Here is a 22,786-nt window from a genome sequence, read left to right on the forward strand (position 1 = left end):
CGGTCAGTTGTGCTTCACAGCAGAACGGGGGCTTCCGTCCTCGAGAGCGTGCCTAGGAAAAGCCTTACTGGCTCGTAGACTAGGGTCCTCATCTCGGTCTGGCTACCTTCAGGTGGTGGTGACCTCCAGAACTCGATTGATGGCATGGGGGGGGGCTCTTCCCACTAGGTCTAGCCACTTGGTTCCTCGAATTTCCACGTTGGTTTGGTGTTTCCAGGCCCTTTTGGTGGATTCTGTTCTGCTTTATCTCATTTGCATATTGCCGAGGCTGTTTCCGGCCGCCATTTTGGGAGCAGCGAAGGCAATGCCCGAGGGACTGAATAAGGGTAACAATAAAGGGATTCAACAAGGGGGTAACAGGGGGGTATTAGTGAACATGGGGGAGCATATAACAACCAGGGGGGTATTACAACAAGGGTACAGTTGGAAGGGACATGGGGAGGCATATAGAAGCAGCAAACGGGGGGGGTATTACAACAAGGGTACAACTGGAGTGAACAGGGGGAGGCATCCACAGTGGGAGAAGTAGCAAGGGGGGGGTATTATAACAAGGGTCCAATTGGAATGAACATGGGGGCACAACAAATATGTAACTTTTACTGAATTCATTCATGACACTCTCACCCCTGCCCCCCAGGAAACTTGGGGTGCAGGTGATTAGAGGGTGATACCAGGGGGAAGAGCTGCTGTGGGCTGTGGAGCAGTGGTAGTTGGGAGCAGGATAACAGCAGAGCATGGGAATCTGACAACAGTGTGATTACTGTGGCTACTTACCTGCTACATGTTGTGATGACTATTAAATTATGTTTAATGAAATTGGGTCCTGGGATTTGGCTGCAGAATCCTCAGCTTGTCTGATGTAGCTTACATAAGACAGAAGGTAACTAATTTTATACTAGTCCTAGTTGTGTTGTGCGAACATTTGGTTTTAAAAATGAATGTTGTCAGTGTGGGAACCAGCCCAGATCTTGGAAGTGGCAATGCCATAACCAAGTCTCGTAGAACAAAATTTGGGATCAGTACATGTAAGCAGATGAATGAACTGAACATAGACACCACCTTAATCTCCCCCAGGCACATCTACTCTGTGTTCTGTAGTGGTTTTGTAAGTGATTGTCTGCCCTTGTGTGTACTGATACTGTTGATGGGAAAAGATGAGGACCTTTCAAGTGACACCTGCCTTAAACAAACAGTGACAAATGAAGACCAAATCACAGTGTTTTTAGAGAAGTCACTGGATAAAAGTTTATGCTGGTCAGAGTGTCTCTCTCCACGGATCTGCAGCGACATTTCACAGGCCTATTGGGGGGAATGGAATGTAGGCTTTGGATGTTTCATCTAGCTAATATTGGTCTTTGTTGTGTCATTTACAGTATCTCAAAGGAAAATTTTAGCAGTTATTGAAAGCAGTTGAATTGCTTTTGAAAAAAAAACCTGAATGTTGTATTTATGAGACCAATCATCAATCAGGAAGAGAAAGAAAGAAAACCCAGCAACCCAGGAAGGCAAATGGTGATAAAGATCCCACATAAAGTCACTTTTCTCTGCAGGCAGAAAGTCTGATGAACTGAAACAGAAAGTCCTTCTCATTGATTTCACTGGGAAAAGTAATTGATTTTGAGCTCTTTAAATAAGTTGCAATCTGTATTTAATTTCTTGTCCAAGAAGGAGAATGTAATTTTGTTTTTCTTGTGGCTGCTATTAGCTTTAATGTCAGTTGCACAGCTGAATCTCCTGCATCAAGCTCCAAATTTACCCCTGATGTCAGCATGCTTAGGAATAAAGCAAAAATCAACCTTTCATCTTTCAGTTGCTTAAAGGATCATGCCATAATACTACATTTATTAATTCAAAATCTCTCTTGTCTGTACATGCACAAATAGAGCTAAGTATTCTGAGGAAAGGCAGAGAAAATGTAAAGATTGTAATTTAACTTTTAGACATTAAAATATTTTGAGAGTTTTAGCAAACATGCACATTTTTGCCCTTGGACTGCCTGAATTGAGAGATTCAGTACTTCAGGCTGTCAAGGTGGCAGATATGAAGTGATGGTTTTCTCACAGGGCCACATTAACTTCTGAATGACATGGACACAGTGCTAAGTTTGTTGTCATCATTTCCAGCATGGACGGGGAGGTCTGCACTGACCCCATCTGACCAGTGGAGCCACAGAACAGTATTAAGTAAGATCAGTTCCGTATTGGGACAGCCATCTGAAGACAGAGGAGCTGTGCTTAAGCTTGTGCACCACGTCTTGCCTGTTCCAGTATGAACCATCTGATCCTGCAGGCCTTCCTGACATAAGAATCTTACATGTGCCCTTGCTGTCTATATTACCTGGGTATGTACAATCTGTTTGTAAAAACTCCTCTCTTCACCTGTCACATAGACTTATTTAGCCAAAGTTTATGAGGAGGAGAAAACTGGCAGTCTGGGGACATTACACTTTCAATCACCACCACAAACAAGATCAGAAAGCTCATCTAGAAAGACACCTTTATGGAGAAATAATGAGTCTTTTTAAGGCTCCAGATAGCAATGCGTGCTGGAAAGGCAGCAAATGTTAAATACCAACCCACTTGAAAGATCCTTTAAAATTACAGAAAAATGTAAACAGACCATTCTGTGAATGAGGATTGGGGGTTATTTGTTTGCATTTATCAGCCCTTGGTGTAAAATTTAAAGGAAAAAGGCAGTCCAGATTGTTTTTGAAGTGTTCTGACAGGGAGAAACTATGATCTTGAGGTGTGGACAGGTGAGGTGGCCGTGCTTGGGTCCTTGAAGAGGCACCTCCTTTACCTAGGACAGAACATCTCTCCCATGCACATTGTTTCACAAATAAAAAAGTTGAAGGGAAACTGGAAAAATAGATGACACATATATTTTAAAATGGAGCTAAACTGTTTTAAATGCCTCTTTTCTCAAAGAAAGGAAAAAATGTGATCCAAATTCATTTGCTTCCCAAAAGAATATGTGTTCTTGTGTGTCTTAATACTTTCTTGCATTTTTCTGATAAAAACAAGATGAGCTAAAGTATTTCTGTACACAATCTATAATGTGGGGCTACTGTATTCCAAGGAACCTCAGGCTGCAGGAACAATCTGGATGTTCACGTCTGATTATGTGAAGTCCAATATTCTGTGCTGTTACTAATTGTGTTTGTTTTCCTTTTGTTTTTCATGGCAATTGATATACAGATTTGCTCAGATACACAAATTCTGACAGCTTAATGTTGTTCCTGCAAGGACATTTTTGTACCAGTGGAGTAAAAGTTATTGTCTTTCATTTCACCTCTTTCTTCCTCAGTCATACTCTTTTCTTTTAGTACTGTTTTCAAATTAAGTTCTTTGAACGTTGTCATCCTGTTTATCTCAAAATTCTCTTTGTCTATTTTCATGGGCTTATACTAAGAAGTTCTTATAGGAACTTCTAAGAACTTATTTTTCTGTAGCACCACTGAAAATTTTACAAGCTACTTTGCATCAAGTACTGCTACGGAATTTTGCTTTTCCTTATGAACAGAATTTTCATTTATCTTTTGTTAGTATGTGCTGTCACAGGCTGTTTTGTTTGAGCACATGACTTATCCCCAACCATGACAACAATTTTGCTATCAGTATTACAATCCTGTGAATGTCAGAGCAAATAGGACAATCTGGGAAGTTGTGGAGTAGTTCCACTGTAAAGGTCAAACCTATAGACACTGCACTGGCTAAACAATGTACAGCACTGCAAGGACTCAGAATAACCTAAGTCAATGAGTAACAAAATAAACCCAGAAGTAATTTTTGGACACAGAAGCCCAAGGTGATGCACCTGAGGCTGTTTTTACCAGCATTACCAATTTTACTTGTGTATCATAAAGGCTGCCAGGAAATCCATGGCTTTCTAGCATCTCTTGTCTTTCAAAACAGGCCCTAAACCTTTCTGTGTAGCTAAAGCAAACATGGACTCAGCCATTATGGTAAGCAGATACAACTTGCCAGAAAGACTTACCTTAGTGCCATGTCTGGGTAATCCTGTCCTCTACAAAGGCCCCCTCCTGGCTTTGAGGTTTCATCAGAGGTTGTGATATACAGCTGGTTCTGTGATGAATAATTCCCTGTGTACCATTGCTTCTGTGTACCAGGCTACACCACTAGGCAGGTTTTACTACTGATTTTTAGTTAAGATATTCTCTGGAGCTATTGACTGGGCACTGTTGCTTTGATGGCAAGCAGGTGATGTGAGTGGGCCATAGTTTAGTCCATTCATGGCAGAAACAGAATAAGTTGAAGAAACATTGCTAGACTGACACATGTTCCTTGAATTTTTAACTGCTTTCTCTCTTCTTCAGTGTGTTCATGAGACATTTCTTTTTCATGGCACATATGCTATTCTGGAATCTCAGCACTTCAGCATCTGAGCTGTGTTTATCCTTACAAGATAACATGACTAAAGCAGTGTTTTTATCTTTAAATTTTTTAAAGAGTGAAAAATTAGTTAATAATTACAGTTAGTAAGTGGCTTGGTGAAGAACACAGAGCTATTGTGGGCCAGGAAATGCTAAATCAAAAACTCGTGGTAAATTATACCATTATTCCTCTATGACTGTGTAAAGAGACACTTTCTAGTCATAAGGGACAGCCTTACCAGCAGGATGATAACACATGAATATTTTTGTCATGTGGGTCTAGTGTGAGCTGGCAGAGCGCTTGGGCGGTGCTTCCACCTGGAAGCATGTGAGGACTTTTGTCTTTGGAACCTTTGCTCTCAACGAGAGCCATTTGGTGGAAGGGAACTTGTATTTTCTCCTGGTTTCTACTCTTGAGGAAATGTGGGTTGAAGTAACATGCAGCAAGAAGAGCTTTGGTGTCTTTGCATCAGATTATTTGTAGATAACAGGAATGGGATGTAGGCATTTTCTGTGCATTGCATCCTAATTTCTGGGCAGACTGTAATTATCTTCTGGCGAACCTGAAGCATCAAAGAGAGACACACTTGTTCACTCCTCTCTTGTTGGGAAGCAGAGGAAGTAGTCATTCAAATGGTCACAGACTTTTAATTTCCAGAAATGGCTTCACATTAAGATATCTCTAATCAAGATTTGCTGAGATTCTCTTTGGATGAAAGGTGATGTATTTCTGTATGGCCTGGCACTGAAGATGTAGCATATTTAGGTGGTTGACTTCACAATTCATCAAAGTCTTCTAATCCATCTGTCTTTTTTGGAAAAAAAAAGAAAATTGGAAAGTTCATGAATGGGGTTGTACTGAGTGGTCTGAAAGAATGGTTGGGGAAACATTACAGAGTTGGGGTGGCTGTAATGCTTAGATCTGTCCTAAATCTCATATTATTCAGCACTGTTATCAGAATGCTTTTTACAAATAAAGAAGGGTTTCCTTTTATAATTTTATGCCATCCCAAGGGTTACTGAAGGCCACCACACTGATTAGTAATTTTTGCTGGGTTAGCACAGTCAGAAGGACTTTCACCTAAACCAAGTAAGATTCAGTGTATGAAAAGTAAGTCATATCCCAAAGACAGCCAATTGCTACTTTCTCTACTAAATAGGACATGTTGGACACCAGATTTGACCTGAGAAAACTTAAGGTAGTGTCTCCCATCCAAGGGGCTTCATCCTCTCAAAAGAATGTTATGGAAAAGCTTCTCCCACTAAGCTCACCTCACTTCAATGTGTACAGAATATGGGATCAAAGAATTTGCCCTCTTGTTATCTATCAGAGAGGTGATTTACTTGTGGTGTGAAATTTTTCTATGGGAAGAGAGTAATAGCTATTAAAAGAGAATTTAAGGTAGTGGAGAAAGGCATAATTGGCTGGAGCTGTAGTGCAGGGAGGGTAATATTTCTGGGGTAAAACATGGGGGCAGAAGATGGAGTTTCTATTTCCTGATGTTTTCATAACAAGACTGGTTGTCCAGACAGACTGAAACATCTCAGGCCAAATCCAGCTTTCTCCAGCTGTGCCAGACACAAGTGCAGGCTCTCTCTAACCTGGGCATCCCAGTCACTCATTAGGTAATGGATATAATCCTGCCCGACATCCTCTATAGAAAAGATGGTCCCAGTTATGTTGGTGCAATGTTTTTTATAAACGGAATTGATAAACTGAATTGTCCCTGATGCTACTCAAAGACATCCTCTGAAGGATCACAGCTCCATTTGCACCTCAGTAACTGCTCAAACACCCCCTCCTTCTGATGTGGTAGCCAGACAGCTGGGTGCCCTGCAGAGACCTGCTTCCCAATCCCTGTGTTCAGTAAGGGAACCATTGTGCTGGTCTGCTAGGGCTGCTGTACCACTTCCAATTTTGAAGGGAGCCTTCTTTATGGTTTTTATCTAGAAAGAAATTTGTATCTTTACCAATTACATTTGTGAGTTAATGAAACCTATTTTGACACTGAAATGCACGAGGTTACTTTCTTTGCTTGTTACTATTTCTAAGAAACAGATCCATAAGTGACACCAAATAGGAGATTTCTTTAACACCTGCCCTTATACATGGATGGGTAGAAAACAATACAATTTAGAAATAAATAACCCTCTATAGACAATGCAAAAAAACCTTACACTGCAGCAAAGAAATAGTCATAAAAGGAATTGTTTTAAATGTTCCACTTCCTAGCAATTAAAGGAGATTTCTAAGCATGTAGCAGGGGCAGTCCATCAGCGGGTGATCAGTGAGACCTTCTAGAAACTTCTTCTTAAAGGGAACAACTGGATATGTGAATGGAATCTCTGGAAGATGGCTGTGTGCAGTTGTGAGGTGGCTTGATGTGCAGGTCTGATAGGCTCGATGTCCTCTATGAAGAGGAAGGTTGCCAGCATGTGGCAACACTGGCTGTTGAGGCATTTGACAGGAGGTATAGAGGCACACAATTCAACACAAGTTTAGCCTGTATTTACATAAGTAATTTACTTTTTGCACTTACACCTTATGCTGTTCGTCATGTGGGGCCATGTGTGAGGCTGATGATGTTACATCCCTCAGGGGGACCATCAGACATCTGAGTTTTTGTGTTTTGATTGCAGGCCAGAAGTGCTGGCAAGTAAAAGCAGAGCTGTCCAAGTAGGCGGGCAGGAGCTGCCATGGGCTTTCAGGGTGCAGGGCTCACAGCTGTGATGGCTGTGGGGAGCACTGGTGGGGATGGGCAAAGCACCCTGCCCCGCTGCCCTGTCAGCAGACTGGAAGAGTCACCAGCTGAGTGCCAGGAGTACGTTCCTGTACTCCTGAAGCATCTTCCTCAAGGAGGTAATTTTTTCACTGGTGAGAAGTTTAATTTAGCTGTCCCTTCGCCCGAGGCTTTAATGACATCTAGTGCAGGCAGTGGTTCTGGATCACAGATGGTATTTAGATTTGTGTTGGTGTGACAACTTCACTGTCTTACTCACCTTTCTGTGCAAATCTTGTCCTGCCCTCTCTCTGAGGTGAATTTGGCTTTGTCAGTGACTGATGGCTCTCTGCTGAATGTTCCTCTCACCCCTCCCAACAGGTATTTCAAATGGATACTGAAGAGGTTTCCAGGCATCTGAAATTGCTGTAGACAATTTATTTGTTCCTATACACCCTCTGGAGATGTTTTTCTTTCCTAGAGAAGCTGTCCAATGAATGATAGACACAGGGCAGTTATTAGCATATTCTTTCTGATGCAATGGATAGCCTGGAGCATTCCTGCTTCTTTCTCTGAAATGAAACAGTACTGCTGTGACAAGAGGTACAGTGTACCTCTATAGTGCAGGACCACCCATGGGGCTCATGAAAGAGCTCCTGCCCAGGCCCCTAGCCAAAGCATGACAGCAGATTTGCCACCTCTGCGGACCACCCAAGAAGTGCCTGCTCCTGCCCAGGGCACTGAGAGGCTGGCAGGGAGTGTCCCATCAGCTTTACAGCAGTGGTCCATGGATACAGCACTGCATCTCTTCATGGGACAACTCAGAGGAGGACTCTGAGGGCTCTCTGCCTTTTGACTAAGGCTTATCAATCATTTCATGATGGATATTCCCAACTGCATAAAGCAAGGAGTGATATTTATTCTCTTTTTACTAGTGCCTTTTAACTTTTAAATAGAACAGAAGATAAATTGGTTTTATATGGATTCTTTTGCTCTTCCATATTCTAAAGCACTTTTACAGATCAGTTAAGGTAGGATGTAGTGCTGATAGTGCAGTAACTCTGGGCAAACAGGGGAGTCTGAACTGCACCATGTATCATGGCACCCATCTCTACTGGATGTTATGTGCATGCTTTTTGATTCTTCAGAGAGCTGTTCCATACCTGCCCTTGATCTTAACTGACTAAATCCAAGCTATTAAATCTGTTCCTCAGTATGTCTTTAAAACATCTTTTAAAAAGGATGTTTTAGCACTTGTAAGTGTTGCTAGATTAAGGTAGGTTAGTGGAATACACAGTTTTATCCCCTAATTGCAATGCCAAAGCATTCGAATATTCAGGGGGTTTGTATGAAGCATCAAATCAGCAGCCAAACTCTGCTGAGCTTTGTCTATTTGTAGGGAAGACTGTCCTGATTCGGTGTCCTTTTATTGTAGAAAGTTCTATTCCCAGTGATAAAGAAAAGGACTTTTTCCTTGCAGGAGATAACTTCTGAAAATGAAGAACAACTCTCTTTCCTTGTGAATATCTTTATTTACCTGTAAAACAATGGGCCTCCTGTGTGTATGTGAGTCATGCAGGTGCCACTGGTTCCTCTGCACTGGTGGGCAGTGGGGATGTTGACACCAACAGCAGGGAGCACAGGACAGCTGCCCAGTTATGGGATCTGCCCCATCTAGGCATCCTCAGGAAAAACAAATACGGTTTTACCAGCTTTTTAACCCAATCAGTGCTGCCGAGCAGCAGGTGGTGCTTTCTCAGTGAATCTGAGACAAGCCTGTGGCAGCTGCTGGAAGCCTTGAGGTATTATTATTCATACTGAAATACTGGCAAAAGATTTTATTAATAGCCATATACTCCCAAACTCACTGCACCAGATCAGCTTGTAACCCTTGTGATCATTCATTTTTTGTTCTCCCATTCGTGCCTCTAAAGTGAAATAGTAAATAATTATTTCTTTACCCCAGAATCTTCCCATTAATCTTCATTAATGATTATTTCTGTCATTTTCAAGCTGGTTCTGTAAAAAATTATGTTCGTATAATTGACCAAATCCTTCTCTCATTTCCTCTTAGGCTATATTATTGATGTAAAGTGAAAACAGAATACTCCTGAAGTGTAAGACCTGAATTTGGCTCAAAGACTATGCTATGCTAAAAGCTTTCCTGTCCTATTATAGATTGTATCCAATATATTCAGTGGAAGAAATCATGAACTACACAGAATCTTTCATCTGAAAAATTATCAGGAGAACACATAACAGATACTGTTGAAAGAAAAATTAATTAGGGTTTAAAAAGAAAACAAAAAGAAAACAAAAAGAAAACAAAAAGAAAACTTTAGGGCTGGTATAAAATGGCAAGCACACTGTATTCCAGTGCAAATCACTAATGGTTAAATTCTTCTTTCAGACCCACATAAATCAGAGTAGCCTCACAGACTTTAATAGAGTCATGCCAAAATTACACTGGTGTAGTCAGCTCATTTTAGCCTTATATACTTGGCATTTGTCATTGTAGATCTAATCCAAACTCTGAGGAACCTCTTGGGAATCTTTACATTCAGATAATGGGATTTGGATTGGACAGTATAAGTTTAACATGAATCATAATTAGCTCAATTTGGTATTTTTATGGCTCATAAATGCAAGAGAGGCACATGAGCCAGCTGGAGCATTGATCTTGTTACTTAGGAATGGAAGTGAAACCATGAAGTGTTTCCCTTAGTCCACCTAATTTAAATCAGATGGCACCTAAGTAAATACCAAATAAGAGCCCTGACCTCATATCATGGGTTCTGTCTTCTGGTGCCAGGTCTCCAGTGAAGTGATTCTCCTCTTTTACTTCTCATGAGTCTTGGCCATTCATAACACTCATCTCATAATGTTGGTGTCATTCATTGCATTAGTATTTAATATGCTACAGGGATAGCATTATCTTGTCTACTATGTTTGATTAGTTCATTATGTTCTGTGCATGTAGTGGACAAGAGGACCCAGAAGTCACAAAGCCTGTTTCTGATCTCATTTACACTGGAGATGCATCAACAGAATTTGATGAACTTCAATGAAACTATTCTTGGTATATAGTAGTGCAGCACGAGCATGAGTCTGAGGTCTGCTGTTATTCTGTTAATCTGCTAGAATAGCATTGCTCATGCTGAGGGTGAGAGGGAGTGTAGTTCACATGTATATATATAATGATTTATATATCTATAATGATGCTTCAAAATGGCTGTTCATGTTCAAAAGGAAAAAAAAAACATTCTCTGTTCACTGGGGATTTTCTGGAGATATTAGAATGGCATTAACAGCAAAATTTAGTCCAATGTATTTATTGCGTGCTTGGAATCAGTACCTTCTGTATTGATGAAAGGAAAACAGCTTACTGCCAATTTGTATGAAAAGAAGAAGCCTTTCTTCTAGTCTTTATCTAAGAAACAAGCAGATGAATGGAAAGGATGCTTTTGTATCAATATCACATAAAGGGTAATGAAATTGGAAATAGATGAATGATGTATTGTTCTTCCAGCAGCACTCTTAAGTATATGGGAAAATCGGCTTTCATTATATACAGTAGCTGCTTATATAGCATGACTAAAGAAAGACCATGTGAATATGAAAGGTCCCAGATGAATGAGGCCTGAAATGGAAAACCTCTGTTTCTACAGCGGGCAAGACTGCGTGACTTTCACATGCTTTGCCAATAATTTGCCAATGTTTACATTTGATCTTTGGCTTTCAGAAGCATTGATTTAGTAGGCTGTAAAGGCCCCTTTCCCCACCTACCATTTGCACCAATAAAAATTATGTTATAACCATCCCTTTTTCTAGGTGTCAAGCAGGAAAGCCACCTCCTGCGAAAAGGGGAAAAGCGGTGGTGTAAACCTCATGCAAGGTTCCACATCACTTGCTACACTGAAGAAAACATGAGGTGTGTCTCTTGGATGCAGGAAAACCATTTCACCATGGGGAGGAGGAACATGTCCTAAGTAGCCAGGAGTGGGAGAGTGTTTGCTAGCAGAGAAGATCTTGACCAGGAGAGCATAGGGAGGCAACAGCCCCTTCTTTGAGTGTTGCCTGGTGTCATCCCCAGTGGAGCTGCTGTGCCTCTGCAAGAACTAGTACCCCCTACTAGTGGGGTCTCTTTCTTAGGGTGAGTGGCAACCAGTTTCCTAAGATCTTGGTGCTTGTGACTTAGAACAGGAAAGCAGATGAAATCTTGAAATGCTGTGTGGGGCTGGAAACCTGGTTTCTAAGTCTGATTTGAAGCAGCACCAACCTGCTTGGGTGTTGTCTCTATGCCAGCATGTAATGGAGGAACAGGCTTGAGTGAAAAAAGCAGATGTCCTCTTTGTGAGGCCCCAGCTAGTAAGGAGATATGCAGTGCAATTTCTTTTCTGAATTAATATTCCTTGAGCAGGAATATTAATCTGTTTCCTAGATCTCTCCAGTTAATGGAATGGCCAAATACATTTGTCTGGCAATGGAACTGCACTTCAGTAATACAAACAAAAAGACGCTAATTTACATTTGTGCCAATACCATTAATGTAAATAGGTTATTAGCTATTTATGCTAAAAGGCTGTAATAAGAATCATAAAGGTAGTTTTACTAATTACATATTGCTCCATGAAATCCATGCTAGAAGGCATGCTTTGCAATCAGTTGCAATCAGGCAATATGGCATTTGCTCCACCTAACTAACATATTTATAAACAAATTACTCCCCCTTTTTCTTTACTTTGCATTTTCTAATACATCAATGCTATGAAGTTAATAGGACTATGCTTTTGCTATGGTTTTGTAATTCAATTGCAATGTTGTATTGTTCTTTATCCTATCATTCTCATGCATATATCGGAAAGGGTAATTAAAGAAAAAATAGCATTTACAAGCAATTATAATGCAGGAATAGCAAGGATGGAACTGTGTTTCAATCAATGCTTTTAAATAGGGATGTGGCGAAGACTGACTATAGCAGAAAAATGGAGCAGCACCTGATCTGCCCTTCGGTTTCAGTCTCTTCATGCATCTGTGGGAATATTTTCTAGGTTGCATGGGTCAGATTTTCCCTTATGTGGTTCTATTATACCCGTGCTGATGGAAAGAAGAGTCTGTGCCCTCCTTGATTTCTAGCACAGCCATTCCAGTGTCATGCTGTGTCACCTGAGCCTTTCTGCAGCACGTTTGTACCGGGTCTCCAAGTCAGGCATGCAGGCAGTAATGGCAAGAGAAAGGGAAGAGGCAAGTCTGCTGGAATGAGAAGAAAATATGTTCGGAATGGCATGCTCTTTGTAGAGAAGTCCAGAGGTACAGCATCAGACACCATGCCTGCCTCCCTCTGTCATGTTGCATAAGCATCTGTGTAAGTGACAAAGAAGATTAAAACATTGCATGAGGCTCCTGGTTCCAGACATGTGAGTTCATGATGTCACTGAGGCTAGACTTAGACGAGGCTTTTGTCTGCCAATAGAGCCATAGACAGCAGCACTGACCTCCTACTCTGGCTCCCTTGGCCAGCAAGGTGTCACAAAACCGGTTTTCTAAAACCCAGCCCAGGAGGATGATCCAGCTTGGCTCAGGTTGGTCCCACAATCTGGTTGTACCCATCCCAACCAGGTGGCCTGGTGCAGCTGATGGGTTTGTGTGAAAACCTTCCCTGTGGCAGGACGATGTGCCTGTGTGTGATTCCTGCTTCCTGCCCTGCCCATCACTGCATCAGGCACTTGAAGCTGAGGTTCTGCTCTGTTTCTCTCCCAGGAGGAGCTGAAGGTTATATCAGTTCCTTGGCATGAGAGAAGATCCAGGATGTTTTGGAACTGAGGAACTATTTTGAGCAAACAAAAGGTGCTGCAGTGTGGTTTGCAGTTATCAGATGAACTGTCTCAGCCACCTGCCCTTTCAGAGCTAGTGCTTCAGGCATCCTGACCTGATTTGGTCACCTCCTGATTTGGCTTCACCACCATGCAGATGCAGTTTCCGCCAGATATTTTGGTTCCTCACTTACTCCTCTGACTGATGCTCCTTTGGGGAAGGTGGGATAAGAGAGGTGATGGTTCATGCTTTTCCTTTTCCAGAAATTAAGGGTTTTATTTCAGACAAAACCGTAATATCCCTAATAGCAACTGTAAATTTGGAGGTTGGTTTCTTATTTCTGTAAAGAATGTATTCTGATGGATGAAAATATCTTCTGTTTAATGAATTCACATATCCAGTGGAATTTCAATCTTTCACATTGGAATTAGAAGTTCACATTAAATTACAGTCTTAAATTATAGTGTCATCTAAGCCTGTCATCTAACCTAGCTATGTCTGATTTCAAATAGGATAATGTTAGTTAAGGGGAACTAGCTAGTTTGGAAAAGAGGGAGGTAAACCTGTTTTTTGTGCAAAGAGATTTATAAAGTTGTGATAACCAGTAGATAGCAACCAGTTCTGTGTGTAGGAATATTTTTATGCCACGTAGATTGGCATTCTCCATGTGAGGATATATAGGAGACTCTGAGCATGTATGTTCCATGACACAAAATAGTCTGGCGCTCCTTTCATTCTGGTAAGGAAGATCAGTAGACTATTTTTGTGGTGAGTTGATGTCAGAGGCTCCTCAGCTGTCTGCATTTAGTGACCCTGCTGTAGGTTGCTCTTAGAGGGTTTGTGTTGATAGTAGGGAAGGGAGTGCCATGCTCTTCTCTGACCACTTGTTAGGGAGTCAGCACTGGTGGCTCTGGCTGCAGGGTAGAGTGTGAAAAACAAGTTAATAATTGACCTATTGTCCTTGTTTTTTATTCTCCAGACTACAGATATAGAAATGATAACATCTGTTTTTCCCAAAACTTACAACTAATAGAATGTTCTTACATATCATGTTAAAAACAACAGACATGGTAGGTCAAAGAAAGAATGACCTGCTGTCTCTTTTTAATGAGTGTTCTTTAAAGAAGAAGAGATCAGATACTGCTAGGGAGGATCATGCAGCATTCAGACAACTTGTGTATCAACTGCAATAGGCTGAGACTGCCATTTTGTGAATGACTTTTCAAGTTCACATAAAGGTTACATGGCTACTGAGATGAAAAGTGCTCATCTGGTTTTTTTCTACCACAGCCTTTTCCCATTACTAAAAATGAGGATTGTGATGAATCATATCTCCAGATGAACATCAAACACAAGTCCATAGTCTTCAGTGAGCATTAAATATAGATGTGAATATAAATAGAGAAGAGGAGGTTATTATGTAGGAAGAAGGAGGATAATAGATAGGCACAAGTCAGATATTTAACATGTGCTTTCTATTCTCTTGGTATCCTACATTCTTTTATTTGGGGAGAAGAGGACAATGGGCTAGCATGACCCTGTTCTAGACTGTAGGCTTTCAGCAGAAAAATAGGATGAATAGTTACTATTATCTATGAAGCAACTGTGATTCTGCTCTATCTCTGTAAATATCAGAATGGATGTTTCATCCTGCTTTACAATTACATGTCTTCATCCAGCAGTTTTTTGTGTCATGGCACAGAGAAGTCCCAGGGTTTAAATTTTCCTCATTCCTCAAGGGGCCTGGTTGCAGAGAGCCTGCAATTGAACCTGGTCTTACCACCCTCATTTCTGCTCAAGACCTCCAATCTCTCTCTTCTTTCCAATCCCTGTGCAAGCAGCTACAAGCAGTGCTGTGCTTTTCCTCATTTGATACACAATGTGAGCAGGTCATGTCTTTGATGCAGATTTGTTCAATCATGTCTGCTTAGCATGTTGCCAGTACACTGCAGCTTTTGGCTTGCAGGGTGACTACTGGCTGTGTCTGATTTGAAGACTCTGTCTCCAAAGGCCTCAGTGCTCAGCTCATGTATTCAAGACTAATACCACAACCAAATTCAGTGATTTCTCTCTCTCTGTTACATAAAAAAAATTCTGGATATAAACGCTGAGATCACTGCCTTGGCTGCACCCCCCAACTATCTGGCTTGTTGCAGACTACAGACTGAAAATGGGATAGTCTATTGATGCTTTATATCAGTTTTAGCGTAGAACCTGAGAAATGTGTTACAGGTTACAGAAGGTAAATGAAGAGTTGCATTGTGCAGGCAACCATTTCAACCAGGCTAAGGTCAAACTTATCACCAGCTAGCTTCCTCTTGGTAAGATAGAAGGTAAGGAGGTAAAGAGGCTTGTCACCCAATCACTCTTGGAATTTGTTTTGCATTGAAATAGCAACACATTTGTACCTTTTGATGATGGGGTTGGGACATGTTTTCTGGTGACTTTGTGGAATTCCTAGAATACAAAGTTTTAAAGAACTGGTTCATCTAGTTAGTCAAAGTTAGAAACTTAACACTGAGATATAATTGAGCAGCCTTCGATGATTAAAAGTACTTTGTAACTAAGTGGACAGGAAACATTTTCTGAAATAATTTAACACTTTGGCAAGAGAATCAAGTATCATAATTCAAACACAGCCCCTTTAATTAAGTCTTCCAAAGATAAAAACGGTTCTCTAGAAACTCTTTGAAGATCTTTCTAGCAGAAAAAAGTCATACTGACTTTTCATATACATGTCTTCATTGGACGACTTTGCTGATCAGAGGAGCCCTTAATGATTGGGCTTAATTGTTACTCATCAACACCACTGCACCATCTGTCCTGAAGTAGTAATTTTCTGTGATAGTTGTATAATACCACAGCCGCAGTTCTCTTCAAATATCAGGGTATTGAATTAATCATGAAGGGGTTTTCATTAGCACTGGAAAATACTGCCTCTATTTAAAAGACTTTAAAAAAAAATCTGGTCAAGGATCATTTCAACTTTTCAAGGAAACTTAAATGCATGTGATAAACTCATCAAGGCTGCCATGCCATATTGTGGTCCTGACCACTCTGGGAATTCCTATTAGCAATATTTCTAGTCTTTCCCTGGAAGTTCTTCTTGCTTTAAAATTCTCATTTTCTCTTGCTTATGGTAGGGCACAGCATTTTCTTCAGACTTTTTACTTGTCTTTTGTTACTTATACAATCAAAAAGATTACTGTACTTTCCAAAGACTTTCAGCTTGATCTACTTTGATAATGACTCTTCATCAAAAGATTAAAATCTCTCACCAAAAAGTGATGCTAGTAGGGTTTTGAGGTGTCTCTGCTAATCTGTAGAGGAGTAGAGAGTCCAGGCAAAAGGTTTGCCAGTTATTTTCAATACCTGCCAAAAGTTTTGAAGTTGTTTGCGCTGGGAGTGCAAGCTAGCTGAAGCTTTTGCGGACAAAGAAGAGCAGGTAGGAGAGACCTGGTAATTCCATGGAAAAAAAGGATTCTTTCAGCACATTGTGAGCAGGTACAAATAGAGTATGCAGCCTTCAAGGTATGTGGAGGTCAAGCATGCACATTCTGGGAAACTTCTCTGAATCAAAATTTTTGTTTCTGATTTGACTTAAAGAAGATGTGTGTAACTATCAATGTAGTATAATTCTAGTGTCTGTAGGGCTTCACTGACTCTCAAATATGTGAAAACTTGAAAGTCTGGAAAGACCTCAAGAGCACTCCATGCCCATCTCTTTCTATTGAGACTAAATGGATTACTTTTGTTACCATCCCCCCCCTGCAAACAGGTTTTGCAGGCAGGCTGGCCAGTGAGTTGTTCCAGGGCTTCACTATGCTTGCTCCTGGGGAGCTTCTCATGATGTCCAGCTTATATCTAGCTACCCTACTGCAGTAGGCCCACTCAGTCTGATCTGTTCCACCACAGGCACTGGGACAGCTGGTTTATTTCCACTTTGCTGGAACCTTTTATGTATTTGAAGTTGAATTCCCTGCAGACGCATTCTTGATCTGTGCTTTGGAGATAACATTCTCTGCAAGTGTGGGTCCTCAAGGCTTTCAGAAAGATGTTGGAAAGCAACAGCTGTCTAAACTCTTCCAGCTGCTGCTCATAAACTTCTCGCTCTTGGCCCTGAGCTATCTGATGGCACATGTTGTGAAATGAAAGGAAAGTCGCTTTGGCACACAGCCTGTCTTTTACTTGCATGGATGAGAAGGACTATGAACCTGTCTGGGCTGCTGTAATCATGCTCAGTGCAGCTCTTTGTACTGCTACCCAACCAGCAGTCTATGCAAGTGTGCAATTGTCCTCTTACTCATTATCCGAACACATGGTTGCTAATCCTGTCCAAAATGCCTATTTATGGTCCAACTCCCTGTTGGACCTTGCAGTTACTATTGAGGGTCAGCTACTGGCATTTGGAGTTCCAGTTTAGCGACGGTGCGTTGTTTCTCCTGGCTCTGGGCAGCTCCAGCACCTTTCGGCACCACCTCCCTCCAGAGCTCAGGCTCACTGCTGCTCTCCCACATGTCGCTGCTGCAGCGCGCTGGCCAGGGCTTGCTGGGTTCTGTCGCCCACACGAGGGTCTGAGGTGAAGAGGGAAGGAATGTCCAAATCACCCACGCGGGAGGTGGGAAGGTTTTATTGACCATGGAGAGCTGCGGCAAGGGGGCCGCGGCCCATGCCTCCAGTGCCCGTGTGGGGGAAATGGCACCGGGACTGGCGGGGTGCGGGATGATATGGGGGTGTGACAGGGTTGGCAGACACCCTCCTGCCCAATCGGTGCGGGTGCTGTGGCGATGACGTGGAGACGGCGACCAACCGGAACACGGCAGGGGTGGACACGGGGCCCTGGGGCAAACGGGGTTGCGGGATCAGGGTGACAGATACAGAACTCCCGGGACTGGATGGGGGAGTGGTCACAGGAGTGACGGGGGGACACTCCAATAGCAGGCAGCCTGGAGCGAGCCACCGCGGGGGGCGGGGGGGGGGAAACACGAGGGGGTGCATGGGGGTACACAGGACTCGGCTAGCTAACATAGATTAGAACCCCTAATCTAAACCCAAACCCGGGATGCAAAAAGTTTGCCCAGGAATTAAAATACATCCTTTTTTCATTCTTACCTTATCTTTTCTTTCATATGGTGGGAGATGTGACGGTTTCTTCTGCCCATCGCCAGAAGAAATCAGCACTGTTACAGAGTGTGATGAAAACCGTCAGGGCATCTTGTGAGCCCTTGCAAGCACCAGGATGAAGCCTCAGCATCACCAATACACAAATGACCTTATTAGAATGATTCCTTATTTAAATACCTCATTTTTAAATGCTTCTTTGTTCCACAACTGAAATTGCTTACATTAACTGTATGAGCCAATTGCTTCCACCCTACTGATGAGACCAGGAGATGAACCTGGGAATAACTCCATAGGCAGTGGGATCACAGATCTGCTGACAGATTTAGTAACAATATTTGTGTTATATGTGAAGAAGATCCTGGCATAAAAAGTATGTCTGGATGTATCTCTACTACCTTATTCTTAAAGCCGCTAAGAATGAAGAGTGACTTCACACTTGTGCCTTAGCTTTTATGCTTGACTAACTGTTGTCTGGAGGAAAAGGGATCTTGAGCTCTTACAGGCTCCAGTAAATATCCTGAGGTTTGAGAGGTCCAGGCACTATGAGAGATAAACGAATTGCTGTGGTGAGGACTTCCCTGGAAGGATTTTCTAAGGCTTACCTGCACCTGTTTCAGAATAACACAGCCTGGTGTTTGGAGTACTGTCATCATCCCCAATAGCACAGTTGGAGAATCAGTTTGCCCTCCCTAACACAAGCCTTGCTCTTTCTCATGTTTTCTTACTTGGCTTTATTTATTGATATTTTTTAAAATCATTTATCTCTCTCTTTTTTTTTTTTTTCTTAAAACTCTCCCAAATATCACCAAGAGTGATTTTCTGCAGGGGCAAAAAAGGGGAAAAGTGTATGTACCTAGGTCCCTTTATTTAACCTTTTCTAAAGTTAATGAGCCAATTGATGTGTAACTAGTAACACAGTTGCTTTCTGCACCATCAAATTAAGCCTAATAATTATTTATCAGGTTCCTATGAAAATCTGAAATGTATTTTACAGCAAAGTCTCTTGAAAGCAAAAAATCAAGAATGATCTGTTGCATATAAATTTATCTTTTCCCTCTCCTTTTTGTCCCCACTTTTGTATTATTACACTGTTAAGATTTAAAACCATGCAAAGTCAGGACCTATGGAATTATATTGTCAAAGCCATTTGAAAAAAAGCAGGATTTCATGTACGGCCTCATTTATTTCAGCATGTAATGCTAAATAGAAGAACTTAGCCCATAGAGACTTCCCTGAAAGATGCTTAATTTCCAGTTGCTGAGGAAGCTGAAATAAAGACTAGTGTAGAGTGGGAAATCCTTGGGGTAAGAGCATGTGATGCTGTTCTGCCCTGCAAGAGGGCTGTTGCCAATGCCTTACTGAAAATACTTTTAAACATGTGCAACAACAGAAATATTAATTCCATGCCTAAGTCCTATTCCTGCAATGCTGCCAGTGAAGGTGAATCACTTCTGATCTTCCTATGTCAGGAACACCAAATGAGGGCTCCTTACCCCACACCTTGTTCTGCTTTTGGGAGCAGGACTGTGAGGGTGCATGTTTCCTGTGTCACCTCCCCTGGGTACAGCTTCTTCTGCATCTGTGAAACTGTGTGGGAAATATTAGAAAAAGTCTGTTTATCTCTTGTTTTTTACTGGTCTGAGAAGCAGACTTATAGTAGACTTATAGTCCACGTAGACCTATAGTGCAGCATGGAGGAAAAAGTAGTAAGGAATTTGCATGTTTTTTGGTGTGACTTTTTGGCTTCTGCTTCATATTAGTGAGAAATGTCTCTTGGATTGGGTCTTAGGGAAAACAAACAACTTGTGCCTTTCTCTAAGAACTTAAGACAGGGCAAAGAAGAGGAGAAAATGTGATTCTTTCCAGAGTTCCTACCTGTGTGTCTGGTATCAGTCACTAAGAACTCATGCTGATTCATTACCAGTGAAGGTCATGGAAAGGGAATAAGAACAGAAAACCAGGAATGGAAGTAAAAATATTATTTTCTTTTTCTCCCCATGCATTAATACACATTCACTGATATTGGAACTTCCGTACTCTGGAACAGACATAGATCAGTTCAACCTCTTCCCTAGCATTTCTCATCCTACAGGATAACACACAATAGTCTGGGGGCAGGGAAACTTGGGAGCAGGTGTGCTGGCTGGCTGGCTTTTTTAGTACAGAGTAAAGCAGTGGGAAGGCAAAGAACCAAGGACAGTGTGGAAGGAGAAGGCATGAGTCAGAGTCACGCCCAGGCCTAAAATATATCTCCAACTAGTGCAAACCACTTGGTGGAGTCTGAATCTGAACTTAGGCATGGTTACCAATGTCTATACACATGCAGCCACTGCAGCCCCTGTTATTTTGAGATATTTTCCAACTGCAGTAATTTTTTATTTCTTTGTGGACCCAAAGAAATACAAAATTTTGCCAGGCTAATATCACTGCTGGGCTATATTCTGAACATTTAAAGAATCACCCTGTGCAACTGGAATCAGAATGTTCTTCATCTTGACTGCTGCTGTGTTCTTGATCTCTTAATATTCATTCTTTATGAGTGTCAGTGAAGAATGGGCCTGGTGCCCAGATAGTTATAATCTGAATCTACATGGCCAATCTGGCACACAAGATAATGCACTGAAGTGACATTTTCATCTTTCAAAGTGTACTTCATTTTTGCTAGAGACATAATAGCAAAAACATCCCCAAATAATATAATTTCTAAAACTTGCCCTGAAAGTTCCACTTTAGTGAGGTTCTTGCAATATTTTTTCTGCATTGCAGCTCATATTGTCAGTTTTTGAGTTTCACGAAGTAGAATTTTAAGAAACATTTTAATGCTTTGATCTGTTGTTCGACTAATCTGAAATGGAGCTTCCAGTGGGGACTCTTCTCTCTGACCTCAGGCTCACACACTGCCCAATTCAACTTGAAAAGGTGGTATGGCTCTGTCATAATTTCATTTTGTCAGGTAAATTAATTTTCATAAATTGTCAGATAACTGGGACAAGATTTGTGGTTGTAATCACACTTGAGGAGCCATGGTAATATATCCTGCTCAGGATACATTTTAAGCTCAGGAGCTTAAATTTAGCTGTTCTTTTCAGTGAAGCTGCTTGGGTATTTGAAGTCCAGCAGGAGCTGATGAGTTTTTTTAGAACTAGATCCTAATTAGCTTCTGAATTTGGTACAGTTCAAATAATTCCAGAAATGGCAAGCAAAAAGCATCTGTGTATTGTGTTCTAAATGAGAATACACATTTAAGTTTTCTCTGTCTAGCAGGATTCTGTGGTACAAAACAGTCCCATCTGTCTTTACTAGCATTCTCCAGGACATCTTAATGAAAATTAAGAGATGCATGTTTCCTGTGCCAGCACTACCCTGGCATTTATTAACTGGCTGAGCTAAAAACTAGCCTTAGATAGAAATAATGAAAACATGAATCCAATGTGACTTGACGATCTCTATAGTTAATAGTCTCATTAGTGATGCAACTGTTTTAAATGATGGTAGAAAAACTCAATATGCACATTAATGTAACAAACTGGTAGATTATTAATTATCCAAATGCTGAACTAAATTAGTCCTTTATATAATTCCAGGGAAGTCACATCATGCCAGAAATAAAATTAATCCATATTATTCTTGGTATGATTGTTATGACTAAATTAATGCTGATTTACTATTTAAATATCTGATGAAAGCCCAGACAGACTTCCCATACAATCAGAAAACCATATAATGAGTATCAGTTTCTTTTTAGGGTTGTAGAGCTGGATGGCCTCAAGAGGTTGTGCAACCCATTTCTTGTTGAACACAGAAGCAACTATGCCCAGGTTATTCCTGGCAGATGTTTGTCTAATCTACTCTGAGGAAATCTTGAATGATGGAGATTCCACAGCCTTTCACAGCAGTCTATTCCCCTGCTTGACATCTGTAACATACATAAATCAGAGGACATTCAGAGATGCTGAAAGGCAGCAAGATGCTTGCCTCTTCTAACAATAAAAATATATTACTTACCTAATTGTGATGATTTGGGTATTTGTAGCCTTGATTTTTATTTGTTACATGTTTGCAGGTTTACTTACTAATCAGATAAATCGAGATAAAACTAGGATCAGATTGTCTAGAATTACACTCTGGATAACAGTGTTATGATAGTAATATACAAGTCCATCCAGAGGGTTGTTCTGTATTCTATTTTCTTGTTAGACAGGTATGTGCTGAGTCTTGTGTGAATGCCTCTTACATGACACTGCTGACATTGCTAAAGAACCCTCACCCAGAAAAAAAAAAACAACCTTTTATCCAGCTAAAAATGAAGATTCAGAGGTTTGAATTGATCATAATTCCACAGTTGGAACAAATTAATTTTCTCAGTACCCATTAGGGAACTAGTATTGTGGTGCTTCAATGCTATAAATGTTTTATACAGAATTGCCTTGACTGTCACAAATATTGAAAGAGTGCCTAACTGATTGTCAGACTTCTCAAGTAGCATTGATTTTACTACTGCAATATTCAGATGATGAGGTAATTGCACCTTATCAGCTTATTGAAAAAGTCTCCTAAAGCAGTCAATGGTCTCAGACTTTAGCTAGCTTCCTCAATTCTCTTTGTTTCTGTTCTGGATTTTCTGATTTTTTTTTTTTTTTTTTTTAATTTTTTTTTTTTTTTTTTTTTTTTTTTTTTTTTTTTTTTTTTTTTTTTTTGTTGTTGTTCCACTGCATCTGAGTTCTGGAAGGTGGGA

General features: G+C 41.0%; 1 long non-coding RNA gene across 5 annotated transcripts; it reads left to right on the forward strand.

The window, feature by feature from the left end:
• The first annotated feature begins 295 nt into the window (after positions 1 to 295).
• LOC128782425 (uncharacterized) lies at positions 296 to 22,060 on the forward strand. 5 transcript variants are annotated; one of them, XR_008428774.1, is made up of 4 exons: positions 296 to 326; positions 1,374 to 1,607; positions 2,124 to 2,341; positions 21,797 to 22,060. It is a non-coding gene; the product is annotated as an uncharacterized LOC128782425 (long non-coding RNA). The 5 variants fall into 5 exon arrangements; XR_008428776.1 differs by lacking the exons at positions 296 to 326; positions 1,374 to 1,607; positions 2,124 to 2,341 and adding exons at positions 12,587 to 12,695; positions 12,874 to 12,960; positions 13,084 to 13,162; XR_008428773.1 differs by lacking the exons at positions 296 to 326; positions 1,374 to 1,607; positions 2,124 to 2,341 and adding exons at positions 12,587 to 12,695; positions 12,874 to 13,162.
• The last annotated feature ends 726 nt before the right edge of the window (positions 22,061 to 22,786 follow it).

The sequence above is a fragment of the Vidua chalybeata genome, chromosome Z (genome assembly GCF_026979565.1).
Source record: "Vidua chalybeata isolate OUT-0048 chromosome Z, bVidCha1 merged haplotype, whole genome shotgun sequence".
In the NCBI taxonomy this organism is placed as follows: Eukaryota; Metazoa; Chordata; class Aves; order Passeriformes; family Viduidae; genus Vidua; species Vidua chalybeata.